We start from the raw sequence: 15,353 nt of genomic DNA, 5'->3' as shown, positions 1-15,353 counted from the left end.
AAACACGTGGACATAGTAGGACAACTTGTAGGACTCTGCTTTCTGTTTCTTCCAAGTCTGCAGGCCTGTTACCTGCCAGGTCATCTTGCTGGCCCTCAGTGTTTATTTTAATGTTTCCACTTCATGATCTTGTTTTCATTCTTAGTTTGTAAAGGCAAAGTTTATTATATTTTAATTGCCATTATTTCAATGTAGTAGCCTCTCCTTCTCTCTCCTCTCTCTCTCCTCCCTCCTCTCCCCTTTCCCTTCATCCCTTTCTTGCTCACTTGGTACCTGCTTTCGGGTATTTGGTATATTTTTCCAAAAGAAATTAAAAACCATCTTGTTTCTTTATTTTTGGGGGGAAAGCTTCTTAGCAGCTGACCATGTCAGCCTCTTTCCATGCCAGAGACAGGGACTCTGGGCCCAGACTGTGCTGGGTGGAGTTTCATTTGTGGTCGCCTGTAGGTTTTATGCTTTACCTAAGTGCCTATTTGAACTTACAAGTATGTCTTTGTGCTAGGAATGGAGCACACCCTACCCCATTGATTCTAAAACCTCTATAGTGTGATGTCTAACAGCAGCACTGCTTTCTTTGCCTCCCAGGGCAGATGAAATCAAATATTATTTGTAAATATCTTAAACTAAAAAAAGAGTTTCTCCTTGAATTCCCATAGATTTCTAAAAACCAATTTCTGAAGATCAAAATGTTAAAACAATCTTCTTTCAAGTCAATTAAACGCCAGGGTTTATGTCTCAACACAGCTAAATGGAACATGTGTTTCCCATGCGCCACAGTGCCCTGTTCATTGCAGGTATAATAGTTACATCATCTTGGCTGGGCCAGTGGCTGATCATTACTCCAGATAATTCTGTGAAGCTTTTTTTCCCCCTTCATTAACTCACTATTTTTTTTCCAGTTGACCTGACCATTTTTTATGATATTTCATTTCTTACATAGGAACCAACATGAGCCACATTACTGAGATTTTGTTCTGGCTTCTGTGGAGTTTCTCAGCTTGAGTTTTCTTCCCCTTGTACTTGAACTCTTGTGCGTTTTTGTGTGTCACTCCTGAACATCTTTGCCTTGTCATATTTCCCTTAAAAATACATTAGAATTGTAAACTGGTTGAGTTAAATCCCTGTCAATCATCAAGTAGCATTTTAAATATTTAGCTACCCTCATCATTTTTCTTGTTGAAAATCCTATTATTGACTATTATCTTCAAATAGTTTGTTTTGGTTTATTCCTATAATTGAGTTTTTTTTAATAAGCAAAGAGAATGATGACGTAGGAAATTACTTTCATTACTACTTAGTCATGTTCTGTGCATGCACTATATGTCTACCTAGCATATATGAAATAGTCAATGAATAAATGTGCTAAGATTATACTGCTGTGCAAATAGATGATTCATGGATTGTTTAAATTTACAGTCACAATATGGTTGTGTCAACAGATTCTTTTAAATATTTCTATAAACAATGCCAATAATTATGTTTTTACGCCATTGAGTAGGGAGATGTATTGTGAGGTTTAGTGATCTGATCCTATGTCTCATACCTAATGAAATGGCACAGAATGACATGAAGAACAACAGACTTGCTTTGATTACATATTCTGAAAATCATTTTATATAGTTCTGCCACATGGCAGAGCCCCACCTTCAGAAGTTTGCAATCTTCTTATGCTGTGGTAATTGTATACAGCACAGCTCCATTATAAAATATAATTTTCTTGATATGAATCTAAGTTACCATTTTTTAAGAAAATGCAAATTTCCTGTAAATGAGCAGAAAGTCTAAGACAAATATTTTCGTCTCTATAAAGAATGTGCTCGGGAAGTTCACTCCAATTGTGTGTGTGGACTAACAATGAGAAAATGAATGGGGATAAATCGAAAAATACAAACGTTTGCAAAGAAATGATCAAACTCTTTTTTCGTAGTATACTAAATTAACAGTAATTCTTTTCTTTTTTTTTTTATTAGATATTTTCTTCCTTTACATTTCAAATGCTATCCCCAAAGCCTCCTATACCCTCCTCCTACCCTGCTCCCCAACCCACCCACTCCCGCTTCCTGGCCCTGGCATTATAGGGCATATAATCTTCTCAAGAAGACCAAGGGCCTCTCCTCCCATTGATGGCCAACTAGGCCATCCTCTGCTACAAATGCAACTAGAGACACAGCTCTGGGGGCGGTACTGGTTAGTTCATATTGTTGTTCCTCCTATAGGGTTGCAGAGCCCTTTAGCTCCTTGGGTACTTTCTCTAGCTCCTCCATTAGGGGCTCTGTGTTCCATCCAATAGATGACTGTAAGCATTCACATCTGCTCTTAAAACACATAAATAAATGAGAAAAATAATAGGAATAATAAATAAGAAGATTTAATATAAAAAGATACTGTCTCTTTTTTCTTTAATTTTAAATCTGGTATACAAATTTACTTTGCATACTTGTTATCAGCATTTGTAAACTCATTATAATGCATGAACTTTTGCTTAAGTTCCAAGTGTTGGACTTCAGGATGTAATTTCCTCAAGTTTAATTTCTAGGTATGCTTAGTTTGCCTTTGCCATGTTAGTGGCAAATTTTCTGAGTTCATTGAACTTTCTGGAATACCCTTCCTTACAGTGAAAATTGATAGGTATTAACTATCACTGGCAACAAGAGTAAATCTCCTAAATGTTCCATTCAACAGAATGAATCATGGTGTTGTCATTTTGCTGAAAGGTTTTAAGCAAATCCTACAAGGATCCTCTTATGACATTTTGCTATTATTCTTTGCAATCTAAGAAGTGATGAACAAATTCTGTTTTTCACATCCTCTTCCCTATAATTGTCTACGTAGGAGGGCAGTTCTTTGCAATTGGCTTTGTGCCACATGTGTCCTGTAACTCATGCCGGAATCACCCACCTGTGGCTCACACCAGAATCAAGTCTGATTCTTTCTGTATCTGGAAGAACATTCTTTGTTTTATATGTAAAGAAACGGAATAGTTGCTGTCTTGTGTGTATCTTTTTCCTATCTGTTACATGTTCTTTGGGAGCAAAGACATCTCTGGAAGAAAAAAATGACTGATGCCTTTTTCTCTACCTTCTCTGTCTAAATCATATCTTACATACTCCACTGAAACCAACGATTTGAGGTTTACTATTAACATTGATGTTTTTTAGCAAACCATCATATGCTAACTTCTAGAATGTCAGCATTATATTATAACAAATCATCCCAGAATAGAGGTTTTTTTAATTGGTTATTTTATTTATTTACATTTCAAATGTAATTCCTCTTCCCAGAGCTGGAGCAATACAGATGTACACAGCCAAACATTGGACTGAGAGTGGGGACCCCAATGAAGAAATCAGAATAGAGTTTTTTTTTTCCTCCCTCTGAGGGTTTAGTAAGATTTTTTGTTATGATTCTTATTTTTATTAGATATTTTATTCATTTACATTTCAAATGCTATCCCCTTTCCTAGTTTCCTCTCTGAAAGTCCCCTATACCCTCCCCCTGCCCTGCTCTCCAACCCTCCCACTCCAGCTTCCTGGCCCTGGCATTCCCCTGTACTGGGGCATATAATCTTCACTAGACCAAGGACCTCTCCTCCCAATGATGGCCAACTAGGTCATCTTCTGCTACATATGCAGCTAGAGACATGAGCTCTGGGGGTACTGGTTAGTTCATAGTATTGTTCCTCCTATAGGGTTGCAGACCTCGTTAACTCCTTGGGTACTTTTTCTAGCTCCTCGATTGGGGGGGTCCTGTGTTCCATCCTATAGATGACTGTGAGCATCTACTTCTGTGGATTGGCATAGCCTCACTTGAGACAGCTCTATCAGGGTCCTGTCAGCAAAATCTTGCTGGCATATGCAATAGTGTCTGCGTCTGGTGGCTGATTATGGGATGGATCCCCGGATGGGGTAGTCTCTGGATGGTCCATCTTTTCATATTAGCTCCAAACTTTGTCTCTGTAAATCCTTCTGTGGGTATTTTGTTCCCCATTCTAAGGAGGAACTAAGTATCTACACTTTGATCTTCCTTCTTCTTGAGTTTCATGTGTTTTGCAAATTGTATCTTGGGTATTTTAAGTTTCTGGGCTAATATCCACTTGTCAGTTATCATGTGAGTTCTTTTGTGATTGGGTTACCTCACTCAGGATGATATCCTCCAGAACCATCCATTTGCCTGAGAATTTCATAAATTTATTGTTTTTAACAGCTGAGTAGTTCTCCATTGTGTAAATGTACCACATTTTTGGTATCCATTCCTCTGTTGAGGGACATCTAGGTTCTTTCCAGCTTCTGGCTATTATAAATAAGGCTGCTATGAACATAGTGGAGCATGTGTCCTTATTACCACTTGGAACATCTTCTGGGCATATGCCCAGGAGAGGTATTGCTGGATCCTCCAGTAGTACTATGTCCAATTTTCTGAGGAATTGCCAGTCTGATATCCAGAGTGATTGTAGCAGCTTTCAATTCCACCAGCAATGGAGGAGTGTTTCTCTTTCACCAAATCATTGCCAGCATCACTGCTGTCACCTGAATTTTTGATCTTAGCTGTCGCGTCCGCTCTCGACCAGCAAGAAGGACATGACCACCAGTTCTTCTAACAGCAGTTTATTCAGCATACTTCAATCTTCATCTCTCTTGTTTCATCTTTTTCTCCCTCTCTCTCTCTAACCCCAGGCCTCTCTCTCTTATATATATACTCTCAGCCCCCATCCACTCACAGCAGATCATGTCACCTCACCAGGTATGCAGCTTCAGCCAATCAGGGTGGCAGGGGCATGTCTCCACCAAATATGGACTTATTTAACCGCCAGCATCATGGTGCACCTGTGCAGCTCTCACGATGGATGCGGCTTATTTTCAGGTGTATGAGGAAGTCAGGTGCAAGTCATAAGACTTAGCTGCAGTCCTGGGCGCCATCTTGGGACTGCTGCCACACCTGCTCCTCACACTTAGCCATTCTGACTGGTGTGAGGTGGAATCTCAGGGTTGTTTGGATTTGCATTTCCCTGATGATTAAGGATGTTAAACATTTATTTCATGTGCTTCTCAGCCATTTAGTATTTCTCAGTGGAGAATTCTTTGTTTAGCTCTGTACCCCATTTTTAAATAGGGCTATTTGGTTTTCTGGAGTCCAGCTTCTTGAGTTCTTTGTACAGTTTAGATATTAGTCTGCTATTGGATTTAGGATTGGTAAAGATCCTTTCCCAAACTGTTGGTGGCCTTTTTGTCTTATTAACAGTGTCTTTTGCCTTATAGAAGCTTTGCAATTTTATGAGGTCCCATTTGTTGAGTCTTGATCTTACAGCACAAACCATTGTTGTTCTGATCTGGAATTTTTCCCCTGTGCCCACAAAAGGAGATCAAGGGGATACAAATTGGAAAGGAAGAAATCAGAATATCAGTATTTGCAAGTGATAGTATATATAAGTGACCCTAAAACTTCTACCAGAGAACTCCTAAACCTGATAAACAACTTCAGTGAAGTAGCTGAATATAAAATTAACTCAAACAAATCAATGGCTTTTCTCTACACAACAGATAAACAAGCTAAGAAAGAAATTAGTGAAACAACACCCTTCACAATAGTCACAAATAATATAAAATACCTTGGTTTGACTATAACTAAGGAAGTGAACATTCTGTATGATAGGAACACCAAGTCTCTGAAGAATGAAATCAAAGAAGATCTCAGAAGATGGAAAGATCTCCCATGCTCATGGATTGACAGGATTAATATAGTAAAACAACCATCTTGCCTAAAGCAATCTATAGATTCAATGTAATTTCCATCAAAATTTCAACTTAATTCTTCACAGAGTTAGAAAGGGCAATTCTCAAATTCATCTGGAATAACAAAAAACCTAAGATAGCAAAAATTATTCTTTTTTTTTAAGATTTATTTATTTTTATTGTATATAAGTACACTGAGCTGTCTTCAGACACTCCAGAAGAGGGAGTCAGATCTCATTACGGATGGTTGTGAGCCACCATGTGGTTGCTGGGATTTGAACTTCGGGCCTTCGGAAGAGCAGTCGGGTGCTCTTACCCACTGAGCCATCTCACCAGCCCCGCAAAAATTATTCTTAACAATAAAAGAATCACCATGCCTGACCTCAAGCTGTACTACAGAGCAATTGTGATAAAAACTGCATGGTACTGGTACAGTGACAGACAGGTAGATCAATGGAATAGAATTGAAGACACAGAAATGAACCCACACCTATGGTCACTTGATCTTTGACAAAGGAGCTAAAACCATCCAGTGGAAAAAAGATAGGTTTTTTGAACAAAAGGTGTTGGTTCAACCGGCTGTTATCATGTAGAGGAATTTGAGTTGATCCATTCTTATCTCCTTATACAAAGCTCAAGTCTAAGTGGACCAAGGAACTCCACATAATACAAGAGACACTGAAACTTATATAGAAAAAAGTGGGGGAAAACCTCTAAATATGGGCACAGAACAGAGTTTTTATCCCCATCTTGTAACTCTTTTTTTTTTTGTTTTGTAATTATTTTCTAACTTGGCAATACCCATAAAACACACACACACACACACACACACACACACACACACACAAAGACACACACACACACAAAGACACACACACAAAGACACACACACACACACACACACACACACAGAGCAAAGAAACAATTCCAAAATTTCCAACACAGTGGATGAAATTTTTAGTTACCAATATTTCAGAAAAAAATACAGAATAGTAGATGAAAAATAAAATATGAAGTGAATTTTCTGTTACTTTTCCTTGTGAGGAATTCTAAATTCATCATGCAGATTACCCCAGCAGAAGCCTTCTTTATAGGACAACATGTGTTTTATGCAGGGTTCAGATGCAATTTGATGGGACAAACAACAATGAATCTACATCTGGGAGAACAAGGTCTATATTCTCATTGGAGATAGTGTCCCACCACAGGGAGACTCTTCATTCCTATAATTTATAAAAAATTCACTCTTAGTTGAGGTTTATTATAGGCAATGTAAATGTAAAATGGTAGGTCAGATGAGAGAATCCAGGCTGCATGTGAGGCAGAAGATCTTGGGTGCCAAGTGAATATGTTTGAACAACTCTTAAACATCCCAAATGGGACGGGTGAGAACATTTGCAAGAATCCAAATATCAGTTTCAAATACCATTATTCGAGTGAATTGAAGAAAAATGAGAGATATGGTATGCAACAGTCTGTCCTTCTAGGTAACTAATGAAGTAGTGGCTTGGGTGGATGCTACTTAACTCAATTAAAGTCTTTCATTTTGCTTAGTTTTCTCTGTAATGAGATGTTGAACCTTTTTTTTTTTTCAATAAGCTCAGTCCACTTTTCAATTTCCTTATTTTAATTAGTTTTAAGCCTACAGAACTCTTTGAGAAGCATTAATACAAAGAAACTCTGGATTTGTTTAACCACAGAGCCCATCAATTATACTATGGGGACTTGAAGACCTTAGTGAGATTCTCAAGAGCAAGTTTGTTTTAAATTTGGTTTTCCAAATTATTCCTGCTGCATATGTTATGCTTGGGGCATGTTCAAAGAAAAGAAATTACTGTATTATCAAGGCAGAGAAGATGTAGTGGTGTTGATTCAAGCTTTCAGAAACTGGAAAGTAGCTTTTTATTCTGCATCTCTTCTCTTCAGCCACTCTCTACAAACTGCCACTGAGATTTCTGCTAAGTGATGTTAGTGATGGGAGGAGCTATTTGTGTTTTAGATGACTGAATCTTAACAAGGTAAGACAGACCGCAGATTTTACTATTTATTTTAATCAACTTGCTATTGTATTTACTGACTCATGAGACCACTTGCACCAACCATGGGAAGATTCAAGGGTGGAGGTAGGTGGTATAATGTAGCTCCTAGTCTGGATAATGTCAGATTATTAAATGGTTCAGTGGTTTAGCAACTCTAGTAATAAGATCTCTGTTTCTCCCTTTTTTGGAAAATTTCCTAATGACTGTTTGGTGACGAACAGAGTCTGCATGGCCATAAGGCAATTGTGAGCACTAAGGAAGAGTTTCAACCATGGCTTGCATCAGTGGGTTCTGGTGTAAGCTCTGGCATGTGACATCCTTTCAGAAGAACTTTCTGTTCCTTGTGTCTATTTCATTAAAAATCCAGATCCTGTTGACTTTGTATGATCTGAGCACTGATACTCTCTCAGGAAACATAAAGTATCAGATGGTTGTTTCTGTCCTTAAGCATCTAAAATAACCATTTCTGAGTTGTCCATGTTATTAGAAACATTAATATTCACTACCTTAAGTTCCAAACTTATACAGCTCCTCCATGTCTCTGGAGAACATTCTGCTGTCCTAGATTCTGCAGCTAGTAAGCCCTGAGAAGAGCTCATTTATAAATGCTAAAGACTCCTTTGTTCCACCTTGAACAGTTGGCAGCTGTGGTTAGGGAGTGATGCCAGGGACAAAGTTGATTTAAAGGTACAGTAGATCTGGCCAAACCAGTAATGCTATGGATGCATGAAGGATTCTTCTCTCAGTGTGCTGTAGAGGGAACGAACCTGGTTGTGCTTCAGAGGAAATGAAACCCTCTGCTTCATTTTGATGAGTCTCAACTTTTATAAAGTATGTACCAATATAGCAAAAAGAATTCAAATAATTCAAGCAAAGTTTTAAATGTATAAGTACATTTCCAACAGGAATATTCTTTTAAATAACTTAACATGGATCAAATCATTTGAACTTAGCATTTTAGAATCTAAAAACTAGTGAGGCAGAGGTCACAAAGGTATATTTATAGAAAACAGAACTGAAAACAACCATAATAATTCTGACCCCATTTGATAACCTATATAGCATTTTGTGTTGCAGTTGCACTAGCATCTAGAGTGGCTTCCAGTTTCTGTCTGAAATTAGAGAAGAATCTTGACATTTGATCCTGTCATCTGTAGCACTATTTTGAAGAACCTCATTTCCTGTAAGCCTTCTTGGCAGCTTCCAGTTTGGATTCACTAATTGTATCTTTCAGTTCAAGTTTTTACACTTACACTGGTGTGCATGCTGCTCTCCAGAGTGAATGAATGCATGCTCAGAAGTTCCAAATTGTCCTTCTTTTCTAATCTAGCAGCACACCTCCATAAAAATTAACTACAGGTTGAGAATATTAATTACTAAAACACATACTCTTATTTCTTGAGGAGTAGAGGTCAGTGAAATACAACAGCCTCCAAATTCTCAGTGCGGATATGGTAATGCTTCTGGCCTCATGTCATGCATGGGCTGATATATTTTCACTTCTTTGATATTTATAATTCTGCAAATGGATGATAAAACCAATTACTAATCTGAATAATCTACATGTTCAGTTTAATATATTTAACAAGGAGTAAAACTGTCCTCAGGTCTCTTGAGCTCAAATGCTATAAGCATATCTACAACGATGGCCCAGGAAGTTAAATGGCACAACCTTTTTTTCGTCAGATCAGCTCACCCAGCTGTGTGACATATGGTTATCCTTCAATTGGAGAGAAACACTTTGAATCAAATCTTTAATTGCTAGAAGCTATGGTATGCAGTGATTCTAACTAAATTGTTTCAGAAAGTTGCAAATATCATATTTTAATATATTGCTCAGGGTTGCTCAGAATATACTTTCTAGACAATGGCTAAATAGGTCTTCATATATATTATAGGCATGGATGAAATTTTAGGCCATATGACTTTGGGAAATTGAGGGTAAAGGTTTCAAGACCATCTCTCCCTAAGATATGACTTCTACTAGGAAGATTCCGAGTTAATATATCATGTATAGAGAAAGGAGCAAGAGGACTAAACATGTGCCCCCCTCCTTGGTGGTGTATCCTCAGGAGTGATGGATCCGAAGATGCACATTGGGAAAACCAACCAGTACCACAACAGTCACTGGTGGTTTTCTTTTTTTTTTCTTTTTTTTTTTCTTTCCATTTTTTATTAGGTATTTAGCTCATTTACATTTCCAATGCTATACCAAAAGTCCCCCATACCCACCCACCCCCACTCCCCTACCCACCCACTCCCCCTTTTTGGCCCTGGCGTTCCCCTGTTCTGGGGCATATAAAGTTTGCATGATCAATGGGCCTCCCTTTCCAGTGATGGCCAACTAGGCCATCTTTTGATACATATGCAGCTAGAGTCAAGAGCTCCAGGGTACTGGTTAGTTCATAATGTTGATCCACCTATAGGGTTGCAGATCCCTTTAGCTCCTTGGGTACTTTCTCTAGCTCCTCCATTGGGAGCCCTGTGATCCATCCATTAGCTGACTGTGGGCATCCACTTCTGTGTTTGCTAGGCCCCGGCATAGTCTCACAAGAGACAGCTACATCTGGGTCCTTTCGATAAAATCTTGCTAGTGTATGCAATGGTGTCAGCGTTTGGATGCTGATTATGGGGTGGATCCCTGGATAAGGCAGTCTCTACATGGTCCATCCTTTCATCTCAGCTCCAAACTTTGTCTCTGTAACTCCTTCCAAGGGTGTTTTGTTCCCACTTCTAAGGAGGGGCATAGTGTCCACACTTCAGTCTTCATTTTTCTTGAGTTTCATGTGTTTAGGAAATTGTATCTTATATCTTGGGTATACTAGGTTTTGGGCTAATATCCACTTATCAGTGAGTACATATTGTGTGAATTCCTTTGTGAATGTGTTACCTCACTCGGGATGATGCCCTCCAGGTCCATCCATTTGGCTAGGAATTTCATAAATTCATTCTTTTTAATAGCTGAGTAGTACTCCATTGTGTAGATGTACCACATTTTCTGTATCCATTCCTCTGTTGAGGGGCATCTGGGTTCTTTCCAGTTTCTGGCTATTATAAATAAGGCTGCTATGAACATAGTGGAGCATGTGTCCTTCTTACCAGTTGGGGCATCTTCTGGATATATGCCCAGGAGAGGTATTGCTGGATCCTCCGGTAGTACTATGTCCAATTTTCTGAGGAACCGCCAGACGGATTTCCAGAGTGGTTGTACAAGCCTACAATCCCACCAACAATGGAGGAGTGTTCCTCTTTCTCCACATCCTCGCCAGCATCTGCTGTCACCTGAATTTTTGATCTTAGCCATTCGGACTGGTGTGAGGTGGAATCTCAGGGTTGTTTTGATTTGCATTTGCCTGATGATTAAGGATGTTGAACATTTTTTCAGGTGCTTCTCTGCCATTCGGTATTCCTCAGGTGAGAATTCTTTGTTCAGTTCTGAGCCCCATTTTTTAATGGGGTTATTTGATTTTCTGAAGTCCACCTTCTTGAGTTCTTTATATATGTTGGATATTAGTCCCCTATCTGATTTAGGATAGGTAAAGATCCTTTCCCAATCTGTTGGTGGTCTCTTTGTCTTATTGATGGTGTCTTTTGCCTTGCAGAAACTTTGGAGTTTCATTAGGTCCCATTTGTCAATTCTCGATCTTACAGCACAAGCCATTGCTGTTCTGTTCAGGAATTTTTCCCCTGTGCCCATATCTTCAAGGCTTTTCCCCACTTTCTCCTCTATAAGTTTCAGTGTCTCTGGTTTTATGTGAAGTTCTTTGATCCATTTAGATTTGACCTTAGTACAAGGAGATAAGTATGGATCGATTCGCATTCTTCTACATGATAACAACCAGTTGTGCCAGCACCATTTGTTGAAAATGCTGTCTTTCTTCCACTGGATGGTTTTAGCTCCCTTGTCGAAGATCAAGTGACCATAGGTGTGTGGGTTCATTTCTGGGTCTTCAATTCTATTCCATTGGTCTACTTGTCTGTCTCTATACCAGTACCATGCAGTTTTTACCACAATTGCTCTGTAGTAAAGCTTTAGGTCAGGCATGGTGATTCCACCAGAGGTTCTTTTATCCTTGAGAAGAGTTTTTGCTATCCTAGGTTTTTTGTTATTCCAGATGAATTTGCAAATTGCTCCTTCTAATTCATTGAAGAATTGAGTTGGAATTTTGATGGGGATTGCATTGAATCTGTAGATTGCTTTTGGCAAGATAGCCATTTTTACAATGTTGATCCTGCCAATCCATGAGCATGGGAGATCTTTCCATCTTCTGAGATCTTCTTTAATTTCTTTCTTCAGAGACTTGAAGTTTTTATCATACAGATCTTTCACTTCCTTAGTTACAGTCACGCCGAGATATTTTATATTATTTGTGACTATTGAGAAGGGTGTTGTTTCCCTAATTTCTTTCTCAGCCTGTTTATTCTTTGTGTAGAGAAAGGCCATTGACTTGTTTGAGTTAATTTTATATCCAGCTACTTCACCGAAGCTGTTTATCAGGTTTAGGAGTTCTCTGGTGGAATTTTTAGGGTCACTTATATATACTATCATATCATCTGCAAAAAGTGATATTTTGACTTCCTCCTTTCCAATTTGTATCCCCTTGATCTCCTTTTGTTGTCGAATTGCTCTGGCTAATACTTCAAGTACTATGTTGAAAAGGTAGGGAGAAAGTGCGCAGCCTTGTCTAGTCCCTGATTTTAGTGGGATTGCTTCCAGCTTCTCTCCATTTACTTTGATGTTGGCTACTGGTTTGCTGTAGATTGCTTTTATCATGTTTAGGTATGGGCCTTGAATTCCTGATCTTTCCAGAACTTTTATCATGAATGGGTGTTGGATCTTGTCAAATGCTTTTTCTGCATCCAACGAGATGATCATGTGGTTTTTGTCTTTGAGTTTGTTTACATAGTGGATTACATTGATGGATTTTCGTATATTAAACCATCCCTGCATTCCTGGAATAAAACCTACTTGGTCAGGATGGATGATTGTTTTAATGTGTTCTTGGATTCGGTTAGCGAGAATTTTATTGAGGATTTTTGCATCAATATTCATAAGAGAAATTGGTCTGAAGTTCTCTATCTTTGTTGGATCTTTCTGTGGTTTAGGTATCAGAGTAATAGTGGCTTCATAAAACGAGTTGGGTAGAGTACTTTCTACTTCTATCTTGTGAAAAAGTTTGTGCAGAACTGGAATTAGATCTTCTTTGAAGGTCTGATAGAACTCTGCACTAAACCCGTCTGGTCCTGGGCTTTTTTTGGCTGGGAGACTATTTATAACTGCTTCTATTTCTTTAGGGGATATGGGACTGTTTAGAAGGTCAACTTGATCCTGATTCAACTTTGGTACCTAGTATCTGTCCAGAAATTTGTCCATTTCGTCCAGGTTTTCCAGTTTTGTTGAGTATAGCCTTTTGTAGAAGGATCTGATGGTGTTTTGGATTTCTTCAGGATCTGTTGTTATGTCTCCCTTTTCAGTTCTGATTTTGTTAATTAGGATTTTGTCTCTGTGCCCTCTAGTGAGTCTAGCTAAGGGTTTATCTATCTTGTTGATTTTCTCAAAGAACCAACTCCTCGTTTGGTTAATTCTTTGAATAGTTCTTCTTGTTTCCACTTGGTTGATTTCACCCCTGAGTTTGATTATTTCCTGCCGTCTACTCCTCTTGGGTGAATTTGCTTCCTTTTTTTCTAGAGCTTTTAGATGTGTTGTCAAGCTGCTAGTATGTGCTCTCTCCCGTTTCTTCATGGAGGCACTCAGAGCTATGAGTTTCCCTCTTAGAAATGCTTTCATTGTGTCCCAAAGGTTTGGGTACGTTGTGGCTTCATTTTCATTAAACTCTAAAAAGTCTTTAATTTCTTTCTTTATTCCTTCCTTAACCAAGGTATCATTGAGAAGAGTGTTGTTCAGTTTCCACGTGAGTGTTGGCTTTCTGTTATTTTTTTTGTTATTGAAGATCAGCCTTAGTGCATGGTGATCTGATAGGATACATGGGACAATTTCAATATTTTTGAATCTGTTGAGGCCTGTTTTGTGACCTATTATGTGGTCAATTTTGGAGAAGGTACCATGAGGTGCTGAGAAGAAGGTATATCCTTTTGTTTTAGGATAAAATGTTCTGTAGATATCTGTCAGATCCATTTGTTTCATCACTTCTGTTAGTTTCAGTGTGTCCCTGTTTAGTTTCTGTTTCCATGATCTGTCCATTGGTGAAAGTGGTGTGTTGAAGTCTCCCACTATTATTGTGTGAGGTGCAATGTGTGCTTTGAGCTTTACTAAAGTTTCTTTAATGAATGTGGCTGCCCTTGTATTTGGAGCATAGATATTCAGAATTGAGAGTTCCTCTTGGAGGATTTTACCTTTGATGAGAACAAAGTGCCCCTCCTTGTCTTTTTTGATGACTTTGGGTTGGAAGTCAATCTTATCAGATATTAGGATGGCTACTCCAGCTTGTTTCTTCATACCATTTGCTTGGAAAATTGTTTTCCAGCCTTTTATTCTGAGGTAGTGTCTATCTTTTTCTCTGAGATGTGTCTCCTGTAAACAGCAAAATGTTGGGTCTTGTTTGTGTAGCCAGTTTGTTAGTCTATGTCTTTTTATTGGGGAGTTGAGACCATTGATGTTAAGAGCTATTAAGGAAGTGTAATTGTTGCTTCCTGTTATTTTTGTTGTTAAAGTTGGCATTCTGTTCTTGTGGCTGTCTTCTTTTAGGTTTGTTGAGGGATTACCTTCTTGTTTTTTCTAGGGCATTGTTCCCGTTCTTGTATTGTTTTTTTTCTGTTATTAACCTTTGAAGGGCTGGATTCGTGGAGAGATAATGTGTGAATTTGGTTTTGTCGTGGAATACTTTGGTTTCTCCATCTATGGTAATTGAGAGTTTGGCTGGGTATAGTAGCCTGGGCTGGAATTTGTGTTCTCTTAGTGTCTGTATAACATCTGTCCAGGCTCTTCTGGCTTTCATAGTCTCTGGTGAAAAATCTGGTGTAATTCTGATAGGCTTGCCTTTGTATGTTACTTGACCTTTTTCCCTTAAAGCTTTTAGTATTTTATCTTTATTTAGTGCATTTGTTGTTCTGATTATTACGTGTCAGGAGGAATTTCTTTTCTGGTCCAGTCTATTTGGAGTTCTGTAGGCTTCTTGTATGTTCATAGGTATCTCTTTCTTTATATTTGGGAAGTTTTCTTCAATAATTTTGTTGAAGATGTTTGCTGGTCCTTTGAGTTGAAAATCTTCATTCTCATCCACTCCTATTATCCGTAGGTTTGGTCTTCTCATTGTGTCCTGGATTTCCTGGATATTTTGAGTTAGGATCTTTTTGCATTTTCCATGTTCTTTGATTGTTGTGCCGATGTTCTCTATGGAATCTTCTGCACCTGAGATTCTCTCTTCCATCTCTTGTATTCTGTTGCTGATGCTCAAATCTATGGTTCCAGATTTCTTTCCTAGGGTTTCTATCTCCAGTGTTGCCTCACTTTGAGTTTTCTTTATTGTTTCTACTTCCCTTTTTAGGTCTAGTATGGTTTTGTTCATTTCCATCACCTGTTTGTATGTTTTTTCCTCTTTTTCTGTAAGGACTTCTACCTGTTTGA

At 38.5% G+C, this 15,353-nt stretch overlaps 1 protein-coding gene across 10 annotated transcripts in view; it reads left to right on the top strand.

Moving 5' to 3' along the window:
• The window catches only part of Sntg1 (syntrophin, gamma 1), a 941,919-nt gene that overhangs the window by 44,592 nt on the left and 881,974 nt on the right, over positions 1-15,353 (top strand). The window contains exon 1 of one of the 10 annotated variants that reach the window (XM_017312320.2): positions 6,585-7,747. The exons of the other annotated variants lie outside the window; for them this stretch is intronic. The gene's annotated coding sequence lies outside the window, so the exon portion shown is untranslated. Of the gene's footprint in view, positions 1-6,584; positions 7,748-15,353 lie in introns of those variants that run through there. 10 annotated transcript variants of the gene reach the window in all.

This window comes from Mus musculus, chromosome 1 (assembly GCF_000001635.26).
Source record: "Mus musculus strain C57BL/6J chromosome 1, GRCm38.p6 C57BL/6J".
NCBI classification, from domain to species: domain Eukaryota; kingdom Metazoa; phylum Chordata; class Mammalia; order Rodentia; family Muridae; genus Mus; species Mus musculus.
Note: the sequence above shows the minus strand (reverse complement) of the source record. Positions and strands in the feature narration are given on the sequence as shown.